At 34.0% G+C, this 15,760-nt stretch overlaps 1 long non-coding RNA gene across 1 annotated transcript in view; it reads left to right on the top strand.

The window, feature by feature from the left end:
* Window positions 1–15,760, top strand: part of LOC129143765 (uncharacterized) — a 277,822-nt gene that overhangs the window by 137,450 nt on the left and 124,612 nt on the right. Inside the window, exon 3 of the long non-coding RNA XR_008547607.2 lies at window positions 13,360–13,424. This is a non-coding gene — a long non-coding RNA (uncharacterized LOC129143765). The remainder of the gene's footprint in view (window positions 1–13,359; window positions 13,425–15,760) is intronic.

Here is a 15,760-nt window from a genome sequence, read left to right as displayed (position 1 = left end):
CAAATCAGTTTATATTTTTGTTGCATTTACACTTGTTAAAAATATTTAAACAGGTAATCAAAGCCTCCTTATTGTTACACAGCCAATAACAGTTATGGTCAAACTAGTTTTGATTTAGATAAAAGGCAAATTGCGTCTCCATGTCTGGGATAAGCCTGTAAAATTCACGAGTGTAGCAGAAACTAATCCTTGATCTGCTTCTCTTCCTTTCTTGTACTGCTGGGATGAAAACATAGCAGCAGTTATGTTAAAGAAAGCTGTGAGGAGTTGACAGAAAAACTGCTAAAAACCTTATATATATATGTTTATAAAAACATATAAAATTATAAACCTATATATGTATATATGTTTTTGGTTTTTTAAACTTTCTTGGTTCCTCAATTTCTACAAACTCTCAGTTTACTTTAAATTAAGAGTTATCAACAACAACAAAAAAATGGTAACCCTGTACTCCTAGCTAAGTAGGTTTTTCTACTCCCGAGATTATTTTGTCAGTGATAACTCACATATTGCTGTTTGATAAAGTAATCTATTCCAGACAGCCACTTGGTGACAATGAAACCATTTAGAAAGAACCGAATAGATATGTGGAAAAATATTCAAGAAAATGTTTAAAAGAAAATAATTAATGTTTCTTAGTAATAGAGAAGTTGGCTTTGAAAAAAAAGATGAACACATTATTTTGAAAATGTAACTTTAAAGTATCTAAGTGCAAGCTATCATTATGGAAGAGATCTAATTTAAAAGATTAATGTTTACAGTGATCCGTGCAATAGGTGCCTTGCTAAACAATTGCATATAAATTGAACTTCTGAAAGTTGAGTGAATGTATAATTTCTATTTACAGCAGGAACTTTTAATAAAAGAAGGATCTTTCTTTGTTGTTCTTGTTTTTGTTATTTTCTGTGATAATTTTCTATGAGAATATTTTAAAACTAGGCATTTCTATAATATAAAAATAATAAAAATTATGGGAAAAATCCATGTTATAATATCCATAACCTATCAATTAAGTGATTATGATACAGGGTATCTAAAATTGGAAATGGCTGGAATTTTTTCTTTGAGTTTTTAATCTCATAGAATTTTCCATCTTCGTTCACAGAAGGCATTTTGAAGTTGATGTGGTTTTGCTACCTATGAGCAGCTCCAAATTCCACATGACAGTCCCCAAGCTGCTTTCTTGGAAGGGCCTTTAGAAATGGTTTCTGAATAAACAAATGTTGAATCTCCTGCAAATAATGGGCCAAACCATTATTCTCACCTGCTTGCAAATAGAAGTTAATGTGTTTTCCATAAGGACCCAGTACAATGGCATTAAAAAAAAATAAGCCAGCATTATGGTATTAGGAAAATGAGACATTTTTCAACACTGGTAATGTTACTGTAACTTAGATCCTTTTTTCAGATAGTGACAGAATGTACTTTTACTCCAAGAAGAATTCATAAAAGTGTAACAGGTACAAAGAAATATAAAACACTGTATGTTTCTCAGGGTGCAGCTTTTACAAGATTGTGTATACTAAGGGCATTTAATCACCATAAGTATAGAAGTACTTCCTTTCCTCCTGGCAATTTGGGCCAGAAAAACTATAACAGTAATTGGAATATGAGTCACGGGATGTACTTTAGCTCAAGACAACACTTTAGGAAGGCCAAGTCAATACTTTTCCAACTGTGAAGGTTTGGGGATTTCTTTTCTTTTCTTTTCTTTTTTTTGGTTCGCTTTCATTTTTTAATGCATTGATTTTATGTTTTGGCTTAAAGTTCTTCATGCTCCTAGAATTCAGGCTAGCATGCACGCGCGCGCGCGCGCACACACACACACACACACAAACCCAAAAAATGAGAAAGAAAAGCCCTGACCTTTTTTGCTATTATTTTTTGTAATTTTAGAGAATTCTCTTATGTGTGCATATGGTCAAGTCTTTCCTTGATCAAAGGACCTCATCCAAACTTCAAGATTAAAAAAAAAATTTCCAACTAGAGCACATTTAGGAAATTGTGGCCACAGCATATTTTATGGAATAAATTTTATTCAGCAGTTCAAAATTACTTAAATTATGTTTCTAGAGATCTTCTATTGAATTTTACTTTGAAAGTCAGAATTCCTGAGATTGGAAAGCCTTTTTACTCATCTTACTGATCTGAGTCAATATGCAAAGAACTTTTGTGGTAATTGTCAGGACATGTATTATGTTTAGAGGCAAGTGTTGATAAGATATGTTGTTGGCATGATAGGAGATTTGAAGTCAGGGATCAACATTATGGCTGGTAACATCTCCTTTATTTTCCAAGGCACCTATCACCATGATGATCAGATCTGTAAACAGACATATTAACTTAAAATCTATACATAATATAATGAATCCTGTTGCTGCAGGATGCAAGAACAGGGAAGGAAAGGAAGAATATTCCATGATTGGAAGAAGTGACTAAAAGTGAGCACTTTCCTTGGTCCCTGGCTTCCCCGTGATGGTATATTTTCTCTAAACAGCCTAATCTTGGTTCTTTGGAAAGGGTTGGGTATTGGCAATCAGAACACAGACAGGCCAGGAATTCTAAGTGCATTCAGTAAAAATTATTGCAGTTGGTGGTAGTGGCTCATCGCTTTGATTTTCAGCATCTCTATTTTGGCAGGCTAGGGTCAAGCTGGAATGTACAGAATAATATATTTGCATAAATTACAATACAGTAGATTTAATTCTATTTTAGAGAAAATGAGCTCTTTTCACAGGGTATTGACAAGAAATCTAGGATATGTTATAAAATCTGTATTAGATAATATGAATTAGTAGTGTCATCTGTATTAGTAGTTTATCAATTACAATTTTAGAGTGGACAAAATCAAAAATTTTATTTAAATAAGAAATGACTAGAGATTATTGTTTAGTCTCCCATAAAGAAGAAAATAAAATTTGTCCATGATTATTTGCTCATCATGAATATTTAGTGATTGCTAAATTATGTCTCTCTACTTGTTCCATAATGTCTCCAGATATGTGGAGGCAGTATGCATTGAAGGATTGCCTGAATGAAAAAAATATTCGTTCATAAATGAATAACCTGAAGTAAGTCTCTTGATTTTCTCCTCCCTCAGACCCAGGGAGAGCCATATTGAGTTTCCTAATCTCCAGAATTTTCCTTATCATCTTATTTTGAAAAATGAACTGTCTTTAATTTCTGTGAATCTAATATATAACAAATACTAACCTTTGTTTCAAGTTGAAGGAAATGAATTTAGATTGACATTTTTTGTTGTATTCATCCCTCCTGAAGGCAGAGAAAACTTCTCTACTTTATGTTCCTTATGATGTTCCTTCATTCATTCTCTTGTCCATAGAATGATTGAGGGAATCTTCCACTGTACCCAAAATTCTAGTTAACAAACATCCTATCCAGGACTTTGTAATCATCTTAACTCCCTGTTTATAAATCTTCCCTAAGCATGTCATTTCAAAAGTTTGCCTCAGTTCTTCTTGCTAGCATTTAACACAAGAAGGCCCTGCTCATAACATTAGTCTAGGTAGAATAATGATGGGGATTTACTCATTGTTATGAATATTTCTATTTTATATGCCCAAAAAATTTCCTTTCCTCTAAGAAATCATTCCCCTTATTAGGAAATAATGGAAACTTTCAATTGTATAAGTAATACAAACTCAAAATAGAAAATCTGGTTTAAAAAAGTAGAAAAAAGAAATTTTTTTAGAAACCCAAGTAAGTCTACCTAGAGACAATCTTTTAATTTGTACCTTTCAATGAATCTTTTTAGATAAAAATTAAAATATTGTATTAATACAAAATATGCAACATATAATTTTGCATCTTTTATTTCTTAATTTATGTTATCTTCTTTTCTATGTTGTTAAATATTCTCAGGAAATATATGTATATATATTTATATATTAATTATATATATATATATAGTGACAGGGTCCTACTCTGTTGTCAGGCTAGAGTGCAGTGGCACAATCATGGCTCACTGCAACCTCAAGCTCCTGGGCTCAAACAATCCTTCAATGCACTTGAAACTACAGGCACATACCAATCACACCCAGCTAATTTTTAAATTTTTTGCAGAGGTGTCATCTCACCATGTTACCCAGGCTAGTCTCAAACTTGTGGCCTCAAGCAATCCTCTTGCTGAGCCTCCCAAGATACTGAGATTATAGGTATGAGCCACTGTGCCCAAACAGGAAATATTATATTTCATTATATTTAAATGAATATAAAATCACATTGTTTAGATACAGCATACTTTTAATATGTTTTAATAATTTAATTTTTGCATCTTATTATTAAATACATTTGAGATTTATTTTGCTATGTAATGAAGTGAGGATCTAACATGAACTTTAAAAAAAGTGTTTTCAACCACTTTCTTTTAAATATACTCTTCCTAAGTGGTTTCATACAACTTTCTTATCTTTGTATCTGACATTCTCAAATCTGCACTTATTCTCCTTTAATCCATGGCATTAACAGAGTGATCTTTTTAAAATACAAATTTGATTATATACTACATTGTCTGAGCAATTCATGGGATATAAACAAGGTGGCAGAAAGGGTGGATTTTGAATAGAAATAAACCAGTATATCAGCTTTGAAAATTTGAGTTGCTCATTAGATTTCCATATAGAGATGCTGATCTTGGTGTTAAGGAATGGGTAACACAGATAATTTTTAAAGTACATTACTGTATTGAAAACTTTTCAGAAAAGTTCAGGGCCTGAGTCCTAGAGCACTGCATTGCTTAGAGGTAAGGTAGTTGAGGAAGAGCTGACAAAGGGGTTGAGAAGGAGCAGCCCAAAAAGTAGAAAGAGAGCAAACAGAGTGATGTCCAGAAGCCAATGGCAAAATGCTCCAAGAAAAATAAGGTACCAACTGTGGCTGCTTAAGGAAAAGTATGATGAAGTCTAAGAATTGACCCTTGGATTTAGCAACCTGATAGCTGGCGAGCTTGGGGCATTAAGCATTTTGGTAGAATGACATTGAAAAATCGATTGGAGTAGGTTTAAGAGATCAGGGAGAAGATTGGCAAAATGAGTACAAACCCTTCCAAAGAATACTGTTGTAAAGGTAAACAGATAAGTGGAGTGATAGCTAGAGTTGGCTATAGAGTAAAAAAAAAAAAAAAAAAAAAGCACTTTCTTTTTTAAAATGAAAAATAAGGCATGCATGTATTCTAATGGGAATGATTCAATTAAAGGGAGAAAATTAGGATGCAGAAAACTAGAATGAGTAAAGGGGCACTTTGCTGGGAAAGAGACCTAAAATAAGTGAGAAGTGATAGAATCTATTATACTGGTGAGGAGCTTGGCCTTAGATGAGGAAGAATAGTTTACATAATGTAAGGAGGGAAGCAGAGCATATGGGTGGCACAGGAGAGTAAGTGTGAAGATGTGCTGGTGGGGCACGTGGAGGATGCTTATGATTACCTAATTTAATTTTGGTCAAGGATAAATCAAGGTCATCAGCTGAGAGTGAAAATGGTGAGGATCTATTGGAGATTAGAGAAGATGTAAGGTCCTGAGACTAACTGGGAGAATAGAATAAGGATGTTCAGCTGGTAGCTCTATGAGTACTCCAAATCTGTGTCAGCAATTTCAAGTAAGGCCATTCAACATAGTTTTGCATTTTTACACTATTCTATTGCATGGCTATAGAAATTGAGTAGGCAGAGAGCTGGATTTAACCAGGGTTTAGGTTTTGCCAGGCAGTTGTGGCAAAGGTATGGGGAAGACAGGAGTTGGTGGTGTACAGGCATGATTATAATGATTGGTGCTAAAAGATAAGCTGAGGAAGAGGGAAAGTGGTACTTGGAGAGGGAAGCAAAAATGCTTCATGGAACATAGGTTGCTGGAGAAGCAGAATAATTGTTTACATGTGTTGGAGAGAGTGAGATAGAGCAAGTAGGAAGTAGGCGGAGAGTGAGATTTCTAAATCTGAGGTCCCACAGGGAATGTAGTTTCAGTAATTTTACATCATTATTTTTGAATATTGGAGTGGATGCTTGTTAAGGAACTAAGAGGCTAGGGTGTGAGAGGTATCATCTATGTGAATATTGTAATTTCCAAAAATCAAGAATCATGCGAGGAGAAGTATTGAAGAGAATGGTGGTAAGCCAGCTATGATTAATTCTCAAGGAGTTAGAGAGGGGTGACCTAGAGATCTGTTGAGATCATCTGAACTGTGTCATTTGAAAGGTTGTTTAGATATTTTTCTTAGCTATGTATTTAATTTTTCCATTGGCTTCAGTCTCTTTTTTTAATCTTCGTAAACCATTTTATCATTAACATTTTTGTCATTTTCTAATTAATTCAAGGAGAGTTTCTTATTATTGTTCTTCACCTTGCTAGTATCCTCTAATGCCATTTATGTTTTTCATTACCTCAAATGGAGATTTTAATTCTGTTAATCTTGAAATTTTACCTTTATGAGTTATCATCATTTTCTTCATTTTTTCTCACATTTTCGTTTCTTCTCACATTTTCATTTCAACTAGTCCTCAGATTACACTTTTCTGTTCCTGTTTCATAGAGTCCAGGGCATCTTGTAAAATATGGAAAATGAAGAACAGCTTCTGAAATATTATGCACATCTCTATAGTGAACGCTTTTTGGAGATAAATTCCCCTTGAAATGTTTGGATGATGTTTCTTTTGCTTCCTTCTGTAGGACGACGTCATAGGCTCCAGGCAAGTTTTCTTTAATCAAGTTGTCCTCATTGAGAAGGGAGGTCATATACCCAGTTCTGTCAGCAGAATAGGTGACTAATCGAATATGTCTTATTGAGTAAATTTACTAAATTACCTTCATGTCAGCTGGATCAAAGACCAAAATGTTTTCTCCAATTGCCAGTTTAAGACATTTTTTAACAAGCACATGAAAAATTGCTCAAGATTATTAGCCATTAGCAAAATGCAAATAAAAACAAAAATGAGATACCACTTCACACTCACTAAGATGACTTTACTAAAAAAGATGGATGTTAACATGGCACATGTATACATATGTAACAAACCTGCACGTTGTGCACATGTACCCTAGAACTTAAAGTATAATAAAAAAAAAAGATGGATATTAACAAGTGTTGGTGAGTATACAGAGAAATGAGAACACTCATGCCAGCATAACTTGTTTTATCTTGCTTCATTTTATTGCACTTTGCAGATAATGTTTACTTTGGATTTTTTTTTTTTAACAAATGAAAGGTTTGTGGCAAATGTGTCAAGCAAATATGTCAGTGCCATTTTTTCCAAAAACATGCGCTCACTTCATGTCTCTGTGTCACATTTTGATAATTCTCACAATATTTAAAACTTTTTCATTATTACATATGGTGATTTGAAATCAGTGATTTTATGATACTATTGTAATTGTTCTGGGGTACTTCAGACCGTGCCCATAGAAGACTGCAAACTTAGTCAATAAATGCTGTGCATATTCTGAGGGTTTCGCCATCTAGCTGTTGCCCCATCTCTTTCTCTTCTTGGGCCTCCCTATTCCCTAAGACACAACAATATTGAAATGAAGCCAAGTAATAACAAGATAATGGATGCTAAGTGTTTAAGTGAAGGGGAGAGTCTCAAATCTCCCACTTTAAATCAAAAGGTAGAAATGATTAAGCTTAGTAAGGAAGGCATATCAAAAGCCGAGATAAATAGGTTAGATGAAGCTAACACAACATTCATTCTGTAGCCCATGAATCAGGAAATAGTTCCAACTTTCAAGTCTTATGATTCAAGAAATACATATTGTAAGGCTATAGCTGGTATAGACTGTGATTCCACTGATGGATCTGAGCAGAGTAAATTAAAAATCTTCTAGAAAGAATTTACCATTCTAGATGCCATTAAGAACATTCATGATTCATGAGAAGAAGTCAAAATATCAGCATTAATAGTAGTTGGGAAGAAGTTAATTCAAACCTTCATGGATGACTTTGAGGAGTTCAATATTTCAGTGGAAGAAGTAGCTGCAGATGATGGAAATAGCAAGAGAACTAGAAGTGGGGCCTTAAGATGAGATTAAATTGCTGCAACCTCATGATCAAACTTTAACAAATGAGAAGTTGCTTCTTATGGATGAGCAAAGAAAATGTTTTTGCAAAATGGAACCCACTCCTAGTGAAGATGCTGTGAACATTGTTGAAATGACAACAAAGGATTTAGAATATTACATAAACTTAGTTGATGAAGCAGTGGCAGGGTTAGAGATGATTGACTCCACAATTTTGAAACTGTGGATAAAGTGCTATCAAACAGCATTGCATGCAACAGAGAAATATTTCATGAAAGGAAAAGTCCATCGATGCAGCAAACTTCATTGTTGTCTCATTTTAAGAAATTGTCACTGCCACACCAGCCTTCAGCAACCACCACCCTGATCAGTCAGCAGCCATCACATTGAGGCATGAGGGAAAACTCTCAGTTAAGACTCACTGAAGATTCAGAGGCTCATTAACATTTTTATCATGAAGTATTTTTTAATAAAGGCACATAAACTATTTTTTAGGCATAATGTTATTGCACATTTAATAGACTATGGTATAGTATAAACATAACTTTTATATTAACTGAGAAGCCAAAAACATTGTGTGACTCACTTTATTGTAATACTCACTTTTTTTGCAGTGGTATAAAACTGAACCTGCCATATCCGTGAGATATGCCTGTACATTGCTGGTGGGAAAGTAAAATGATGTAGCCAGTTTTGCTTTTGACAATCTGACTATAACGTGTTTCAGTGTGGATCTCTTTTAAATTTATCTTACCTGGAGTTCTTTGAGTGTCTTGTATGTTTAGAGTCATGTCTTTCATCAAATTTAGAGAACTATGACCATTGTTTTTAAAATATTCTTTTTGCTCTTTTTTCTCCTCTCCCACAGAACTCCCATTATTCATATGTTAGTGAGCCTGATAATGACCTGAAAATCTCTTAGACTTCATTCATTTTCTTTATTTTTATTTTTTTGACTCCCTGGAATAGATAACCATAATTAATCTGTTTTCAAATTTGCTGATTCTTTCTTCTTTTTGCTCAAATTAGCTATTGAATTCCTCTAGTGAACTTTTCATTTCAATTATTGTATTTTTGGCTCCAGAAAGTTTATATGGCTCTTTTTAAATAATTTTTATCTATTGACATTTTCTATTTTGTGAAGCATTATTTTCCTGGTGTCCTTTCATTCTTTCTCCATGGTTTCATTTAGCTATTTCAACATATTTAAATAGTTGATTAAAATCTGTCTAGCAAATCTAATATCTGGGATTCTCCAGAAGCTTTTCTACTAATTTATTTTTTCCTGTGAATAGGGCATACTTTCTTCTTTCTTTGAATGCCCTGTAATTTTTTCTTGAAAACTAGACATTTTGGATATTATAATGTGACAGCTCTGGAAATCAGATTATCTTCACTCTCAAGTTTGTTGTTGTGGGTTTTATTTTTTAGCAGCTTTTCTAAATTATGTTTTTATAGTCTGTATTCTTTGTCTTGTGTGACCACTGTAGTTTGTGTTTTATTAGCTTAGTGGTCAGCTAGCATTTTAACAATTTTCTTAAACTTCAGGAGCTAAAAAAAAAAAAAAAAGAAAATATGCTTTTTTAGTCTTTATACATCACCTGTTTTTTACAGTCTTTCAACTCTTTGGCAAACTGTTTACCACTCTGCTCCAGCCATCACTTCCTGACTGTGTGGTGCCTGAAGGTGAGCCAGAGGTAAAAACTTAGGGTTCTCTCAGGCCTTTTCCCTTTGATATTTCAGGCTGACTGATGTAATAATTTAGAAATCAATTTATTGTTAGGACTAAAGAGCCTGATCATTGCTTAGCAAGCCCTTTTGCTTTTCTGCTGCATAAAAACTATCACCTCAAAACTTAGTGGCTTAAAACAGTTTATTATTTCTCATGAGTCTCTTAATCAGCTGAGTGATTCTGCTGATCTGAACTTGTCTCGGCTGATCTTGTCTGGGTTCACTCAAGTGTCTACAAAAAGCTGACAGGTAATCTAGGGTTGATTGGTTTAGAAAGTCCCAGGAAGGGAAGCATCACATCTACTATAAGTGATCTGTTACTCTTTAGCAGGCTAGCCCAAACTTGTTTTGGAGGTGATGGCAGGGTCAGGAGAGAGAGAGAGAAAGGGAGAGAGAGAATGTAAAAACAAGCTAATTTTCTTGAAGAGTGAAAACTGGCAAAGCATTCTATTGGCAAAATCAAATCATAAGGCCAGTCCAGATATATATATCTGGATATATATATATATATATCCAGGGACTTTACAGACCCTGAGTTACAGATATATATCAGGGAAAAAATGTGCTATTTCTGTAACTCAGGGTCTGTAAAGTCATGCAGCAGAGTATAATGCTCAGGGGGTAGAGAACATTTTTATAATCAATTTACCAAATGAACTGGATAAAGCTACTTACTGAACCTGCAAAATACATTATATCCAAGTTCACTAGTATTTCTTTGTATCCAATGATACTCTAGAAGATTCTGAATTCCCCTTGAAAGATATTTTAGAAGACTCATATTAGAGCATTTAATACTAATTATATATCTCACACTGAATAAATCATGCTGTGGCTGGGCACAGTGGCTCATGCCTATAATACTAGCACTTTGGAAGGTGGAGGCAAGAGGATTACTTGAAGCCAGGAGTTTGAGACCAGCCTGGGAAACAGAGTGAGACCTCATCTCCACAAAAAATAAAAAATTAGCTAAGCATGGCAGCATGTGCCTGTAGTCCTGGCTACTCAGAAGGCTTAGGTGGGAGGATCTCTTGAGCCCAGGAGTTCTAGGTTACAGTAATCTTTGCATGCACCAATGCCTGCCAGCCTGGACAACAGAGAGAGATCCATTCTTGAAAAAAAAGTGTGATGACAGAGTAATTTGAAACTGGCTAATTCAGGGTTAATTTCCAAACAAATACTTGGTAGTAAAAAAAAGTTCAGGTTTCATAAAGAACAAATATTCTGAGTTTTTGGGAATTCAGTCTGTCAGTCCTGCCAAATTTTGCTCTGACACATTCCATGTAGACAGACAACTATAGCAGACTTGAGCAGGTGCTATTTGTGAAATATAATAGGATTAATTCTTTGTAGTTTAACCAGCACACTCCATATTACAAATCAAGTCAACTCAATGTCAGTCTTCTAAGGAATTATTTAGCTTTAACAAACCATAATCTGTTGCTAAGAGAGATAAAATAATAATAACAATTACAGCAGTGAAATGTTGTAACCTTCTGACAATGACCTTATTAACATTTCAGTTTCTTCCATGAATTAAACTTGTCAAGTTTATATAGACAGCATTTGAACTGACTACATTACACATGTGCTATTGTAAAGCTTATGCTATATTTTTTAAATAAAACGTAAAGAAGTGTGTCAAACAAGGTGGAAAATCCTGGAAGGATATGTGCTAAACACTCATAATAGGTCAAAACAACAGCTTTAACTATCTCATTTTAGTGATATAAAACTCAAGACTTAAATGGAAGACAGTTTATAATATAGTTCAAAGTTATTTATTTTTTCCAGTTTTAACCAATGTTAAAGATTCAACATACTTCATTGAGAAATAAGCTATATAGTATATCCTGTAGCTTTACAGAGCCAGCAGTATGCTCAGAACATTTTTCTTGTGGAAAAATAAAGAAAGTATACATACTGAAGGTGATTAAATTGAAGACTGACAGACTTGCAGCCTTCAAGAACAGATGATTGACCACCATTTACCCTTGGTATATTACACACAGGATATGCTTCAAGTGTTGTCTAAACAAAGAGAAATTTCACAGTGCTCAACAGTGTCATATTTAATACAATCTTCTGGGGTAGAGGCTAAGCAACTGGATTGCTATCAAGAACAGAATGTGTTACCTCTAATGAATGTCCTAGCCAAGCACATGGTTACAAATGGAACCCAAGATTACTGTGTTAGGACTGACCAGAAGAAGATGAAGTTTCTACCAAAAGTCAGAATGATTAAGTGAATAAATTAGAAATAGCCTGAAGGATTGGTGGTTTCACTTTTAAAAGCCTTCTTAACAATAAATGCAATTGATATGTTCCATGCATTAGTTACTCTTCTGCATATTTAGGCCAAATAACTAAATGGTCTTATGACTTTGAAAATGCTGTTGGTTATACTCTTGGCACTATCAGACGCTGTACCCTTTTTCTGTTAAATACTACAAAAATTGGCTATAACCTCAATACCAAGCATGTTTTCCACTTATTTAAATAATTGTTCTTCACTTTGATTTACCACTGTGTCTCATCTTTTCTGTTGACTTACAGTTGTCAGGATTGAACTACAAAGGGGCCAGGAAATTATAATAAATGGGAATACACATGCAATAAATAGCATCTGTTTTAGAGAACAATCCTACCACTTGGCTAGTTTTATTTCCTGAGAAAATAACTATAATCTTTTTATTATAAACCTTACCAAACTCATGTTTAGGCAGCTATGAATTTGTATATTTGCTCCACTAAGGGATGACTTATTAACTATGTAATTTATCTCCTTTCTCCAGCTCTTCATGGCAATAGAAAAGGTTTCAACAAAACACCTAGTAACATAATGTTCAAGTTTTAAAACTCAAGCCTGAAAGTAGTCACAAGAGTCTGCTGTGCGATCATTGTGAAAGCTTGTCCTTGGCTGCTTGACTTTCAATTATACATGTGATCTATAAAAATACAAGAATTTTATTTGAATAAAGAATTGTAAGGTCATTCAGATTTGTGTATAGGATTCTTAAATACTTCCATTTGTTCTGTGGAATTGAAAGGAAAATGGAAACAGGACAGGATTCTAAAAATAGCACATCATATGCCCCTGCACAACTCCTATTTATGAATGCTGCCCCCCTCAAAAAAACAAAAAACCAAGTCTGTATCAAAGCAATATGATTTAACTAGTAATTTTTTTCACGTAAGAAAATTTGTAAGAAGATATTCATGTATGCATTATAGTTTACTTAAGTTTGCTTGTACTTTAGCAAACTGAAATTGAATAAAAGTATTAAGTGCTTTTTCAGTAGCTTTGTAATTATGACAAGTTTTATATACCATAGTGCCATAGTTTCACAGTACTTCAGCCTGGGGCATCCTTAATATAAACACCAGGCCATTTCAAGAAACCATTTCTGCCTTCAGTTATGAATTATATGTTTTAGTAACTCAACTCCCTCTTTCTTCCTAGTAATTCCCAACAATCTGTACACTTACTCAAAGGTTTGTTCAGGGAGAGTCCAGTTATGTTAGTACTCTAATTCTCTCTGGGTTGTACTCTAGTCATCATTCTCGCAGAGCACCACTGATGAACAATTGTCTTTCCCCACAGTCTGAAATTGGCTGACCATGGAACACCTAACCCGAAAATATGCATATCCCTTTCAGAGGGCAAAAGTAAGTACAGGGTCTTATATTGTCTGGACTGCTCACTAAATCAATTTTAACTTTAGAAGTAGAATGGGTTATCATAGCAAAGAACCATGGTAACATATGGCCATATGGCATGTAACTGTTAGTGTTTAATTAACAATGAAATTACTATTTCAGAAGCTTCTAAATGTGGAAGTATTTTCATTTTAACGGACAATATACTGATTTTCCACTAATATATTTTGATTTTGTTACTTCCTTTATTATTTTAAGAAAACTGGTATGTTATATTTATACTTTTAAAAATTCAAACAATAATTTTACTCAGTTTGAAATTTATTTTCCTAAATGCAATTTGCATATCAAAGTGATCTCCAGGGATAAAACAATTCATAAATTAAAGTTTTGTACTAACACCTAATAAGGAAAATTGTTTCTTCTAGCCTAACACTAAACTTACTTATTTTTAAAAGATCACCACTATATATTTATTTCATATACAGTTGGGTCTCCATATCCATTGGTTCCCCATTAATGGATTCAATCAATCACTGATTGAAAATCCATGGGGAAAAAAATGAATGGTTCCATCTGTAGTAAACATGTACAGACTTTTTCTTGTCATTATTTCCTAAAAGTGTAGCATCAAAACTATTAACACAGAATGTACATTGTATTAGGTATTATAAGTAATCTAGATGTGATTTAAAGTATACAGGATAATTTACATAAGTTATATGCAAATACATGCAAATACGACAACGTTTCATATAAGGAACTTGAACACTGGTGGATTTTGGTATCCATGGGGGTCCTGGAAGCAATTCCCCAAGGATACTGAGGAAAGACTATATATTGATAGATTTAAGTGAAAATGAGTAGAAGTATACTTAGTTATACTTACATATTAATTTTATGAAAATTGTAAATCCGAGCTGAATTTTAATGACTGATTGATTTCCTCTTTCAATCATCTTCTCAAAATAAATACCTCAAAATCCATTTGCATTGCATATCGCATTTTCTTGTTTATTCTATCCTAAGACTAAATAATTAATGCAGTCATTTTATTTTGAGGTTTTGAGAAACAATTAGATTAAAAGTTGAGAAACATGAGTTTTATTTTGCTTTTTTAATGAAAGTAATTCAGTCTTTTGAAACTCAGTTTTTCAAATGGGTAGAAAGTGTTTTAGAAAAAAATTTTAAAGCACATTTTCTCTGCAGAGTCCCTGCGTTTTATTTATTTATTCGCATAACAGGATTTTTACATCAGTATTATAAAGTGAGAATGGGTATGTTACTTTCTAAAAGCTAAACCAAATCAAACAAACAGTATGAATATCCCTTAATTTTTAGCATAAGGTCAAGATACAAAAATAAAGATACTCAAAATCTAGTCTAGGAAATCCTGAACTACTGTAACTTCTTGGTGATCATCCTACTATTTGTATGAAACTTTTTGAAGGTAAGAAGCCATTATCCTTATAGGAAAGAACTGTTTGTTCTTTATCATACCAACAAATAACCACCAGAACCAAGCTGTTAAACGTTCAAGTAAATATGTATGTGTCAGTCCATTTTGTGTTGCTATAAAGAAACACCTGAGCCTGGGTAATTTATAAAGAAAAGAGGTTTATTTTGCATATAGTTCTGAAGGCTGTACAACAATGGTACCAACATCTGCTTGGCTTCTAGTGAAGCCTCCAGAAGCTTTTACTTGTGGCAGATGACAAAGGTGACCAGATGTGTCACATGGTGAGAGAGGGACCAAGAGAGAGAAGGAGGTTCCAGGATCTTTTAAACAACCAGCTCTAATGTGAACTAATAGAGTGAGAACTCAGTCATTACCGTGAGGACAGCACCAAGCATTTCTGAGGGACCCACCCCCATGACACAAACAGGCCCACTGCCAACACTGGAGATTACATTTCAACTTGAGCTTTGGAGGGGACATACATCCAAACCATATCAAAGTGAAATCTTGCTTCTGTAACCGTGCCATAGAAAGGCAACCACTGAGTGACAATCTGTTATTTCTGAGGTCAGCCAATTAGCGGTAACCTTACTGAGTAAATATATTTCTGCAAGTCAACATATCAGTGATAGTCTCACTCAGATAACCAGTTTCCTAGCCAAAAATAATCAACCAATTCCTAAATATTTCTGCTTCTGACAGTTCATCAATACTTGAACACCAAGCTTCCCAAACCCCTTTGTAAGCTCTTGGTTTTCTCAGAAAGACTGTGCCTTAATAGTACAACTACATTCAGATTTTGTGTTGGGTACTGATTGATTGTCTTTTTTACACCTATAATTATGATAAGACAAGGTGGGAGGTAATATCACTGACCCTTTAGGAG

The sequence above is a fragment of the Pan troglodytes genome, chromosome 3 (genome assembly GCF_028858775.2).
Source record: "Pan troglodytes isolate AG18354 chromosome 3, NHGRI_mPanTro3-v2.0_pri, whole genome shotgun sequence".
Lineage (NCBI taxonomy): Eukaryota > Metazoa > Chordata > Mammalia > Primates > Hominidae > Pan > Pan troglodytes.
Note: the sequence above shows the minus strand (reverse complement) of the source record. Positions and strands in the feature narration are given on the sequence as shown.